This window comes from Marmota flaviventris, chromosome 5, assembly GCF_047511675.1.
Source record: "Marmota flaviventris isolate mMarFla1 chromosome 5, mMarFla1.hap1, whole genome shotgun sequence".
Lineage (NCBI taxonomy): Eukaryota > Metazoa > Chordata > Mammalia > Rodentia > Sciuridae > Marmota > Marmota flaviventris.
Window position 1 is genome coordinate 96681676 of NC_092502.1, and position 13404 is coordinate 96695079.

The 13404-nt window shown below is 31.7% G+C and overlaps 1 non-coding gene across 1 annotated transcript; it reads right to left on the reverse strand.

Moving 5' to 3' along the window:
* Positions 1–8541: 8541 nt before the first annotated feature.
* On the reverse strand, positions 8542–8643 carry LOC114086684 (small nucleolar RNA U13). Its single transcript, XR_003581682.1, has one exon. It is a non-coding gene; the product is annotated as a small nucleolar RNA U13 (small nucleolar RNA).
* Between the last annotated feature and the right edge of the window lie 4761 nt (positions 8644–13404).

Below are 13404 nucleotides of genomic sequence, written 5' to 3' on the forward strand. Positions count from 1 at the left end.
CCTGGAAAGAATAGAAAATAGTACAATGACTCTAGACAACTGTTGGGCAGTTTCTTATATACGTAAACATATATCTTATGCTGTGATCGCAATTTCATTTCTGGGATTTGATTTTTTACTTAAGAAGGATGCATACAAACTTCCATAAAAAAGAATTGTTCAGGAATGCTTATTCCAGCTCTGTTCATAATGGTAAAAACTTGAAACATCATATGTGTGTGAGTCCTTATGAATATACACTTTGTTATATTCATATATTTGTTAATGGGTTGTAGCTCACTGGTAGCACTTAACTAGCACATGTGAGGTACTGGGTTTGATCCTCAGTACCAGATAAAAATAAATAAAAAAGAAAGGTATCGTGTTCATTCACAACTAACAAAAATTAAAAAAAAAAATAATAGTATTCAGTAAAACAATAAAAAACAACACTGGAAGACAGAAAAAGTAGATAAGTTACAAAAGTATTTTGGTAAGTAATAGTATGATTTCCTTTACACAAGAATCAGATATAGCCAAAACTGATCTACAGTGATAAAAGAGTAGTGGATACCCCTAGGTGGTAACGCAACCATCTTCTTTCTATCAGGGGTTCTACTTTCACCTGTTTCATTTATTCAATGTTTACCTAAGATTTCAAATAAAGGGGACATTTCATAGCTAATAAAATTTGAAAACTATGATAATATTCCATTAAATTGTGTGAGCAGATATTTGACACAAATAGAGCTCAGGATTGAGGAGGCTAAAATAGGAAAAGTGCTTAGAGACAAATATTATATTTTAATCTTTCAAGCGATTAGGAAATCACAGTTACCAAACACACTGGATAAATGAGCTGTTGTTGTATTTTATTGTATATTAAAAGTAAAATATTTAACTCCAAAGAAAGAGAGAGAAAAAAGGGAAGAAAAGCAAATTATAACTGACTTTATTCCTTCAGCATATATAAAAATAGAATTAAGATAAGGGTCAGTAATTTAAAATGAGATGAAAAATACACATAGCTAAATACACCATGTTTTATTTAAGCTTCATTACCAGTAAGCATTTTACTGAGTTAAGTAGACTGGATGGGAGTAAAATGCTTTATCTGCTTGATATTTTTAGCAGATATTCATGTATAAAATCAATACTAGAGATACTACTTTGAAGATATCATAATGGGACTTAATGTTCTCATTTATGTGTTACATCTCAACATAAAATTTATTTTACAACTACATTGTATACCTAGCTAAACTTGACAGCGATTGTTACCATCATTGTATTCTTTCTGTAAGATTATTGTGCTCTGAGTTGAGTTGTTATTTTTTTGTCTGCAGTTACTTTGCTCCCTGGTTTAATGAAAGCCATGCATCATTGCATTAAGTGAAGTAAAGCACTGGATAAAATAGGACACTGCTATTAACCTCTAACATTAGTGTGTAGGGAGGCAGAGACAAGTTTAATAACTCAGAGATAAAATACTCAAAGTGTAATTACCTAAGCCTGCTTCACCCTGGCATATTAACATAGGGTAATAAACTTGAGTCCATTTTCAAAGAGGAATGAAATCATTGTCAATAATCAATTGTGTCCATTTTATGGCTTATGAAATGATTGGTCTTTTAAATGGGGTCATCATTTGATGTTTAACTTTTGTGAAATGATGCAGTGTTTCATTTTATTGCTACATAAAGCAGACTTTAGAATGTGCAAATTTAAATTCAGTATTTAGTTTTTAAGAATGTCTTGTTTTGTTAAATATAACTCATTCCAAATACAGTTTCTTATTTGTATTATATGTCATTTTTACGTTTTGAGGTTATATGAAGGACAGCAAAAAAATTCTTACTTCCCAGACTGCACAAAAACCTAATTTTAATTGTTTAATGCAATAATGTCATACTAATATAAAATTATTTTGTGACAAAAGTGGTGCTTTTTTAAAAAATATATTTTAGATGTAGATGGACACAATATCTTTATTAATTTATCTTTATGTGGTGCTGAGGATCGAACCTTGTGGCTCACATATTAAGCGAGTTCTCTACCACTGAGCCATAACCCCCAAAGGTGATACTTTTTGATAAGAAAGAAGAAAACAAATTGCTGTTTACCCTAGAGTTCATTAGACTGTTTATATCTTCCTTTGTCATATAGTTTGTTTTTTGTAAAGAACACGAAATATAATTTAAATGTTAATTCAAATAATATAAATCATAACTACAAATAAGGTTTACTTTTAATGATGACAATTACATGGGAGATTAATAGGAATATAATATTGAAAGTCTACAAGAAAAAAATATATGAGGAATCCAATATATTTTCTCTACCTCAGAATGCATTTGAAACACTGAATATTTCAAAAAATATTTTAGGAAAGTTAAGGTTTTTAGCCCTAATGAAATTAGGCAGTGAACCCAAATAAACTTAAATATAAATTTTTGTTTACAAGCAAATCATTACTTGACCCTACTATAAAGTTACTTAGAAATATGATCCTGAAGCCAAGAAAACCTAAAGTATGTATTTTTGAGTCATGAACAGGAAGATGCTGATGATCAACTGATGTGTTCTTTCTAGGAGTTAAATTTATGTCAACACATTCTTATTTGCATTTATAAATCATTTCATGGCTATTTGATGGTGTTTAAATTATTATTTATTTATAGTAATGTCGAATAAACAAAAATGTCTAGCAATTAGATATCTGAATAACCATCCTGACAACCTGAGTTTTCAACAACTTGCTAGGCTTGGCCCATTCATCTGGTTTGTCAAATTGTTTAAGGAACAATTTAGCACAGATGTAAGTCAGCATAAAAAAAAATGTATATTTTCATAATGATACTAACAATAAACCTTAACAAAACACATAATATTGGTAGAATACTTAGTCTTTTAGAAAAATTATAAGATTTAATACAAAGTGAGGGAAGCTTCCATGGCCAGAAATTAATTTACCAATCTATTCCAGAAGTCTTATAAAGAAGAAGCTTATCTGAGACCAAAGGAACCATAGTAAAATGAAATTCATCAAAGAAACATTGTTGACCTCTGTGGCCATTAGTTTTGCTCAATCATGAAGGTGAATGATACTTACAAAGGCAATTAGGTTTGAGTGCAAGATAAATTGAAAAATTGGTTTTAACTGTTTATATTATTATGGTTTCAAAGGTGAAGGCATGTTTTTGAAACTCTGCTTTGTTTTGAAGTATGGATACCACAGGGTAGAGGGTATACAAAAGTAGAAAAGAACACAGATTTTATTAGGTCAGAAATTATACTGATAAATCAAAACAACAAGTCACATTGTAAAATTGTGGATGAGTCATGAAAAGCAAACCCTCCCAAGTTTGGCTAAAAAGGCTGAAGAATATTTCATGTGGAACTTGGGAGTAATTTGAAAAAAGTCCCAAAAGGCAGAAGTGTTAGTTATTTTCAGGGGTGTTATTTAATCCCTACATTTAGAAAATGCTATGAAAGACAAGTACTAATAAGGCAAATGACTTTTCCTTGCTCCTATATTTTAAAAATAATTTTTATAATCTTGTTAAGCAGAAATCTGTGTGAGTGGTCCTGCCATGAATTACATCAAATGAGATTAATAGAGTAAACTTTTCTAAATCAACAAGTGACACCAAAGTTAATTAACAGCATGGAAACTGAATGACTTAACAAAAACTGCTGTAAATTTTATGAGGTGATGACAGATTGTTATTGGTACAATTTGCACAATTAAGGAGGTAGAATAGGACCTAACATGATGTCCTATTTCCAAATTCTAAGAAGGTATTATTTATTCTATATATAGCTTCATAAACAATTTCTATTAATTTTGTTGATCTTTTGAGTTTGTGAAAGCATATATGACAAACTTAATATTACAATAGATAAATATTTTGTCATTTGAATTGTCAATTTTATTGATTACATATCCTTGGAATTATCATATAATCAATGTATCCAAGGATAAACTTTCAAAGAACTTTGTATTTTAACCTTAATGGTGTATAGTAACTCTGGCTTCCTTTTATTTTAATAATTATTATTTTTCCTTTATTTTTATAATAAAATGTTCAATAATTTTGGTGAAAGATTGGCAGTTTATTTTCCAAAGCGATATGTAATTTTAAAATGTATATATATATATATATATATATATATATAATCAGAGATATGATAAACTATGTTATAATGGTGTATTAAAATTGTAATGCAAAAATAAATAAATAAATAAAATTAAAAAAAAAGAAGCAATCCAAGTACAAAAAACCTACTAATAAACATATAAGATAAAAAATTAAAAAAAATAAAATGTAATTAATTTTAGTCTTTAAAAATACCTATAATAATGGTCATCATTGTGATATATTAAAGCTATCAGACAAGCTGATATTTCTATAAATAAATTGTATTTAATAAAATAACATTTCAACATTCCATGTTTATTGGAATTTGTCACTCTAAGTAGTGTGGATATTCCAATTTATAATAGAAGTTCAGTGGATTAGACAAAAGGGAATTAAGGAGAGGTGAAAGGAAAAAGAGAGTGGAAAGAATCTGATGTAACTTTCCTGTATATGTATGAATACACCACAGTGAATCTTACCATTGTGTACATCCACAAGAATGGGGTTCTAATTAGATCACAATATATTTCATGCTTCTATAATTACATCACAATGGATTCTACTACTCATATATAACTAAAGAAAATCAATAAAATGAAAAAATAAGACTCTTTAAGAAACATTTTTCTGGGATCTGTATTGAAATGATACTAGTTTAATTTCTACATATATGCACATTTCACTGTAATAAATTTACATTTAAAATTATGATATTTTGAAACAGATGAATTCTATTATGTTCACATTAGATGCTGATGAAATTCAGAATAGTTGCCTCTATTATAAAATATTACAAAAATAGTGTATAACTTTAAAATTTAGAAAAAAAAATAATGCTCTTTCCCCACTTTTTAGTGTAACAAGGATCAAATTAACATCTTTATTAAACACCATCATTGTTTCCATCCTTATGTGTGGACACACTATGAAAATCTCAGAAAAATGACTTTAGGTTTTTAAGATAACCTTTGTTGAAACTGACTTTATCACTTCATTGGAAAAAATTCAGGTTTTAGCTAGGCACTTAATGAGCTGGTACCATCTCCACTCTGCAATGTTCTGATCTCAAAATTTCTTCTTCCACAAAGTATAAGCAATGTTCACATGCCCCGAAATTACCTCCTGTGGCTACATCAGCCACAACTCCTCCTGCTATTTTTTCATGATTAATGGTAATCAGTTGCCTGGGTGACAAAACTTCTGTGACTCTTGACATCAGTCCATCAACAAATTATATTACTTCAACATTCAATACATACCCAGAATATCACCTTATTTCTCCAATACTCTTTTGAAGCATTTTTTTTCATTTTCTTTATCCTGGGTTATTGCAATAATCTCATTATAGTTTTACTTTTTTATTCCCAAAACCCTTTTCTCCCTACCAAAACCAGTTATTGTTATTCTCAACATGGAAGTCATAGAGCTTCTGTGGTTCATCCATGTGTGACTCTCTCAGAAACCTGATTTGGCCTTCTAGTTTCTTTGGGGTTAAAACAAAGCCCCCTACTTATCTTAGGTAAAGTTAGTTGAAGTTCATATTATCTGCCTGTATTTATTGTTTACCACTGACCTTCTTATCCCTCCATTTTATCTGTTCTTCAATTTTTTTGTTTCTGTCTTTTTAAACATTTTTTTAGTTGTACATGAACACGATACCTTTATTGTAGTTTCTGTCTATTTAAACATTTTTTTTAGTTGTTCATGGACATAATACCTTCATTGTATCTATTTATTTTTATGTGATGCTGAGGATCAAATCTAGTGCCTCCTACTTGTGAGGCAAACACTCTACCACTGATCTAAAACCCCAGACCTCAGTTCTTTCTTTGGTTATCCCTTGCTTACTTCAGATTTCATATTTATAATTTCAAAGACTCTCCCTTCTGTACCATACTCTTGGTGTAATTTTTTCATTGTAAACTCATGTATGTATCTTATTAGTTAAGTGTAGACATTTCAAGGAGTCAGGGAGTTTTGTGTCTTGTCTGTGTTGTATTTCATAATACCTGGAATTGTGCCATACCATGGTGGGTGTTAAAAATATACATAAATTAAAAATATATAAAGCAGCAAAAAGTCTTTGCCTTGTGATTTTCTAGACAGTTAGATGTTGGGAGTAAGGGAAGATAAAGAAGGTTGCTATGGGAATACTGATTCTCTCCCTCTTAAATGTGCATGAAAGGACCTAAGGGAACTGTACTGAATTTTAGGAGGTCTGTCTTCTTTCAGAAAGAGGCATGACTAGTAAACATCTCCAGGCAAATTAGACTTCTACAAGATTCATGTGAATTGCAAAATGAAGGGATTGTCAAAGAAAGCCACAGCCACAAACAGGGGCTCTTTAAATAACTTCTATTGATAATTTTGGTAACCACTAATGTTTGGCAGCCACATCAGAACAGTACTTAGAAAACGCTATCAATTAATATTCTACTTTCACCACTATCTGCAAAAATAAAAAAAAAAGTCACAGATGTACATGGCCTGTGCCGTGTGTGGTAGGTAAGATACCGTCAGTCCAGTGATCTAGCATATATCAGTTGAGTGCACCATACATTTCATGTATAATATAAACTTTAGTGTGTGAGGGTGCTTACAGGCAGAGTACAGTGATTGTTTCCTCATGAAATTTTGTCATTCTATAATATAGGCTTCATATAGATGTTCTGTATGTATCATCACCAAAGTTCCAGTAGGGAGAAGACCACCAAAGCCTGCAGACTGTACATAAAACCAAAAGCACACTGTGAGGAAAAAAGTATCACCTTCTTATCATGTCCTGTAGGGCTATCCAGATTTGTCTCATATTAGTCCCATTTTGGGGGCACTGTGGACTCATTAAGCATTATTTCCATCAATTGTGATTGATTCCAGGTCACAGTGGCTTCCGCCGTAGTGTCTGGGACTTGCATAGTTGCAGAGGGTATTTGGAATTGATTAAATCTATAAAATCTCCTCAGACCAGAGTCATATGTATTTATATGCAGTCATTTGAACCGTTGTCTCCTCTTGAAGATGGGAAAGACTGTTTACTCCTGTTCCAGATATATGAGTTCATTAAGATCCAGAGATTGCTCCTGTCGTCATATATGACTTCTTGGCAAAGGAGGGAGAGTGGCAAAGTGTCAGGTGTGGAAAAGTCTAAGTTCATGTCGTTCCAGGTATCATTGAGGTGAGCATTCACTTTCACCAGTGCAGGCATCATATAAATTGCTCACTATCCTTAGATAACAGGGAAAGAAAAAGAAGAGCAAACTCTTCTGAAAAGGATGGTGAATTATATACCACCTCAGGTAAAGAAGTAAGTGAAAGTAAGAATGCCTGTGAAGGACAGGATGAAAGGATTGCTTTACTTTGTTTTGTTGTATTCATCCCTCATTTGAGGAGAATGCAAACAGTAGGAAGCTTTTTCATCCCAAAGTGAAAGGTGAAGGGCACCATAAGTATATTTTTAAAAGTATCTGTCAATGCTTGAATATTTTCCCACCCTCCACTCAGTCAGCTATCCTGGTTGGCCAGTGGACAGCTTTCATGTCCCCTACTTCTTGTCATTTAGGATAAGGGAGTTTCCCATAGAAGCAAAGGTATTTAGGAAAAGAGTGACACTGCACCTATTATTGATATCATTTCCTATATATTTACCCAAATAAATTAAGTCTTCTCACTAAACCACTTATAGAGTTTGGTTTAATAGTAAAGGGTTAAAACTTTCAGAAGATTAAAAACTCTTAAAATACATCTTTATATTTATTTCACAAAATGTTGGAGGATATGGTATCCAAATATGATATTATTAGTTGAAAAACAGTTACTCAAGATTTTATTTGACGGCTAAATAGAAGTTCTACTGATATCTATACCAAAAAATATACATGTCAAACAGCAAAACCATTAGGTTCCAACTGTAATTACATTATCAGTATTACTATATTGACCTTGAACTGAAGTGCTTTTGCTTAGAATTTGTTGGTAATGTGTTTTTAATTTACTAAATGTGTTAGAATTTCATTTTCAAAAGTGTAATTCCATTTCCAATGTTTTATTTTTTACTGATCTTCTCAAAAGAATGACAAGCAGAGCCATAACTTACAAATGTAAACTTTAGGACCAAATTAGCACGTGCATAATACACGTATTATCCTTTGTTCAGCATGTTTATCTTATGTATGCAATACAAATGGCAGATTAAATATCACCAGCCATTCATTGATTTATGATGGATTTACTGATTTAAAATTGTTATATCAAATAGATTCACCCCCTCATCATTTGTATAGGGCACTTAAATTGTTTCTGCTTTTTGACTGCTATGTGATTATTTATTTGCAAGTTTTATTCATATACCTTAGTTTTCGTTTGAAATATTCCTAAAAATGCAACCGTTGAGTTATGCTTCTTTTTTTTTTTTCAAAGTTCAGGTCAGATGGGTAATGTGCCGATATTATAACAAGGTTTAGAGGGAGGCACATCTCACACAATAGTGTGAACACCCAATCATCACGCTTATGAACTGAAGGATCCAGTTGCACTTCTTTTATTTTTTTTAAACTTCTGATTCACAATAGCTGAGCACTCTTCCAAAAATTTTAATTTACACTTTCACTAGTAGCATAGAAGGTCATCTTTCTGTATTGAAGGGTAGTTACTTTTAGCGTTGAGAATTGGTTTAAATCTGGATCTCATTGTTGTAATTTGCAGTTTCTTGCTCCCTAGTTTGAACTCATATATATTTTCAATTTACATATCAAAAGTAGTCTTTCATATTTTTGTTAGAAATTTTTATTTTCATCCACTTAATGTATTTTACCATGTTTTATTGTTGCAATTATGCTATTGTTGAGTCTTTAATATACAGAAATACATTATTTTTATTTGGCCAAATAAAAAAAATTGTGATTGCTTTCACCATTTTGTTTGTTTAATTTTTTTAATTTAAAAAGTCATTTTTTTTGACTGTGCCTTTTTCTTATAAACTCTCTAAATACTCAGATTAGAATTTTTGTCTTCCAGCTGGCAGGACCCTTGTTGTAAGGCATGTCTGGTTATAAGCATTGTCTCTCTGTTTGTGATGCTATGAAAATGAGTTCAGATCACTGCCACGAGCCAACCATGTAGTGTGTGTGCATGAGCTATGTGCATCCTAGCCATATGAGGGGACAGGTCTGGCACTGCCTGCTGATTGGGCTGCATGATACAAGTGTGCCTCTCTTGTCACTCTGCCTGTGATCCCACACAGCACCTGAGATGGGTGTGACGTGCCAAGATGTCAATCAATCTGCTGACCACAAGACATCAGGAAGCAAAACTCCACCTTATCCCCTGACTTATTTGGTGAAGTACATTCTATTGAAATTCCTTTGTTGGTCCCCCTATAAAAATAAAGAGATTCCGGGTGCACGCTCTTTTTTCCAGCACTCTTTCCAGTGTGGAAGCTGGAAGGTAGCAGAGCAGTTCCGCCCTCCATATGAAAATTACCTATGTGTCCTGTGCTTTCTTGTCATTTTCTTAGCTTAATGTTACAGCCAGCTCTTTTAAACTCAGTTCATCCCATCAGCGCGGGGGTGCTGGCGCGAGATCACCTCACTGTTTCTCCACTTTCTGGTGGTTTCCCATTGCACTCTGGGCAGGGAAATGTGCTGGCCGCCTATTAGGTCTCTGAACTCATCTCCTACCTTCCTCAGACCCATATCGTTTTGCTCCAGTCACCCTTACTTTCTTATGTTATTTCTTTCTTTCTTTATTTTTAAAATATACCTGTAAATATGTGAGGTATTCCTCCCTCCCAAATTCATGTGTGAAATAATGCAAGAAATTTTACAGGTAAAACGATTGAATTATAAGAGTGTTAGCTTAATCAGTGCATTAATTCACTTGAATGGATAACTAGGGTGGTAACTGTGGGTAGGTGGGGTGTATCAGGAGAGGTGTGTCATTGGGGGTATGCCTTTGGAATATATATTTTGTTCCTTGTGAGGAGTGCTCTCTTTCTCTGCATCCTGGTGGGAAGTCCTGAGCTGTTCTATGCCACATCCTTCCATCATGATGTTCTGCGTCTCCTCTGGCCCAGAGCAATGGAGTTGGTTATTTTGTTTATGGACCAAAACCTCTGAAATCATGAGCCCCAAATAAACTTTACTTTCTGACTAAAACACTCCTATTTTCCACTACCAGTTCTATTGTATAATTTTTTTTAATGTGATAAAACACACCATAGTGTCATGGTTTGGCTTTAAATAGTTATTTATGTTTTAATGAGATGTAGAAAGAAATGCATTATGATTACACAGAATAAAGCTATTTTTTCTTTTTATTCATTTGTGCAAATTGTATATTTTCATCTTGTAACTTTTTTTTCAGCCTGGTAAACTTCTCTTAAAAGTTTGTCTATTTTAGGTTCGCTATTGTTAAATTCATACACCTTTCAGTGATTGTCTTTATTTCAACTCTCTCATTTACATATAGTTTGGCCAGGAATAAATTTATAGATTGACATTTTTTTCTTTTATTTCTTTCACTATTTTGAAATAATTCCCCGCCCCCTGCAATTTTTCAAGTGGAAGTTTACTGTCTTTCTGATCTTTCTTCTTCTGTATGTCATGTCTCCTTTCTTCTCTGGCTCGTTTCAAGATTTCATTTTTATCACTATCTTCTTTAAGCATCTAGGTTTTCACATGCATTGGGGTAGTTTTATGTATGTTTCCCATGCTTGTAATTTATTGAGTTTTAAAGGTTCATACTTTGTATTAAACTTGGAAAAATTATATATATATTATTGAATTATATATTTCTTTTCCCTGTCCTCTACTCTCTTTTTCCTGAAATTTTACTCCACATACTTTATACCACTTAAAGATTTTCCACAGCTCACTTAAGCTCTGCTCATTTTTAATTCAGTATTTTTTCTTATTTCTGTATTTTTTACTGTTTTTTTTCCTGCCGTTTTACAAATCTATAGTTGGCAGTGTATAATCTGAAATTAATCATATCAAGTCTATTTTCTCTCATTATTTTTATCTCTATAAATTTCATACAGGTATATTCATATCCTTTGTGTCTCTTGAACATGTACTATTTTTGTTTTTCCTTTTTGAATGTATAGAATCTTATTATAATAAATAGTTTTATCTCCCTCTTTGCTTCATCCCATCACTCCATTCTTGGATCTGTTAATATTAATTAATGTTTCACCTTAGTATGGGTTATATGTTCCAGATTTTTTGCAGGTTTAGTAATTTGTTTGGATTCAGGCTAATGTGAAGTTTGTTTTATTGTGTTCTGAAAATGTTTTTGTACTTATAAGATGTACAAAAACTTTAAGATGTAGTTAAGCTACTTAGGAATAGTTTGATTATCTTCAAGACTGTTTTTTACACACTATTAGGCAGGAGCAAAGCATCCTTTAGAGACAATTCCTCCCACTATTGAAGCAATATCTTTTTAAAATTACTTTAACTGTTGTCCTGAATTATAATATTTTTTACTCTGACTTGTACAAACTCAAAATAATACCTATTCTGTATGATCTGTAGGAATTGTTCCTACTGTATCTTTCAGATGGTCTTTCCCTGGTCTTGGGTATTTTCTTCACATTGATGATTATTGCTCAACTGAAGATGGTAAATGTATGTTGCTGTAACTTACTCTTCACTGATTCTCAGTCTTGTGAAGTATAGTTGCTTTCTTCTGATTAAATTCAGGAAGGCTGCTGGACCCACCTATGGTCCTTCTCCAAGATCACAGCCTGAAGACTCCTTCTGAACAAGAGTCTGAGGAAATCATAGGGCCAGGTTCCTGGAATTAATGTCTATCTTATGTCCAATGTCATAAAACAGTTGTTTCATATATCTTGCTAAGCTTGATAGTTGTTTCAAGCAGAAGGGAAAATTAGATCCATTTTACTCATATTTTTCCAAAAGCATAAATTCAAAAGTAATGTCTAGAACAATGTTTAGTTATGAGTAGAGTCAATACTTGTCCATTCATGTTGCACAAGCAACATAAAAGGTAGTAACAGTTTTGAGTATCCCTTTTCTGAAGTGCTTGAGACCAATAGTATTTTAGATTTTGTATTTTTTTTAACTTTGGAATATTTTCATATTCACAAGATATCTTGGGAATGGGACTCAAGTCTAAATATAATATTCATTTGTGTTTTATACATACCTCATACACATAGCCTAAAGGTAATTTTATGCAATATTTTCAGTGTGCTGTGTTTTGGCTGCAGTGCATCACATAAAGTAAGGTATGGGATTTTCCACTTGTAGCATCATATCAACACTCAAAAAGTTGTTTTTATTTATGTTGTTTCAGATTTCAAAGTTTTGGTTAAGGAATGTTCAACTGGTACTAGTTTTTAAAACCTAATTTTTTGATTAAAAAAATTCCAGTTTATCTAGACCATGGACCCTATTAACTTTTGGATATTAAAAATTTAATAATTAATAAAAACACCAAGTTGCTTTATACAGTTTAATTGAGTAACTTCTTCAATTCAATTTTTACTTGTTCTAAAACTCAAAAGAAACAAGAAGCAAAACTTTATTTTTGTCATTTTCTCTAATGGTTAAATTGACTCTAGTAAACTTTTAGTATAGGAAGTGGAATCTGGCTATATTATGTGCCATATTTATTATTTAAACTCTTTGTACTTTCACATATATTTCATACATATTGTTGACAAGTGAAAAAAGTTTAAAAATAATGCAATAATCAGAAAATCAAGCTTCAGAGCAAGGGATAAAAGTTAGAAAACATCAAACTATCAAATAGTGAATGACTCTATTTCAAATTCTGAAAAAATAGATTTAGATGTGGAAAAATTTTCAAGTATCTAGAAATACATGTAAACACACTTTTATAATTTTATTATATTTTGTTAAATCACTTTTTACTCTGCAACCTTATCTTGCAATGTAAACTGTTTTTCTGAATATAAAAAATAAAAATGAAATTTGTAGTGATATGTGAGGTGTTAGCTCTGTGAACATGCTTTGGAAGTTAAGTGACTAAATTCTATCTCCTTAGCTACATTACCAATATGGAAATTTTGTCTTCATTTATCCTCTTTATTTTGTTAGTCCAAATTTCACTTTTCATTTGTTTATTTCGTGAACAATGGAGAGAACAATATTTTAGCTTTTAATCATAGAAATATATACTAAATCATATTCCTTTTCTTTAATATTAATTTCTTTAATGCTTTCTATATCACATGCTAATATTGTTATAAGATTCTTCTTTATTTACTTCTTGGAAGTGCAAATATAGTTCTAGTTTT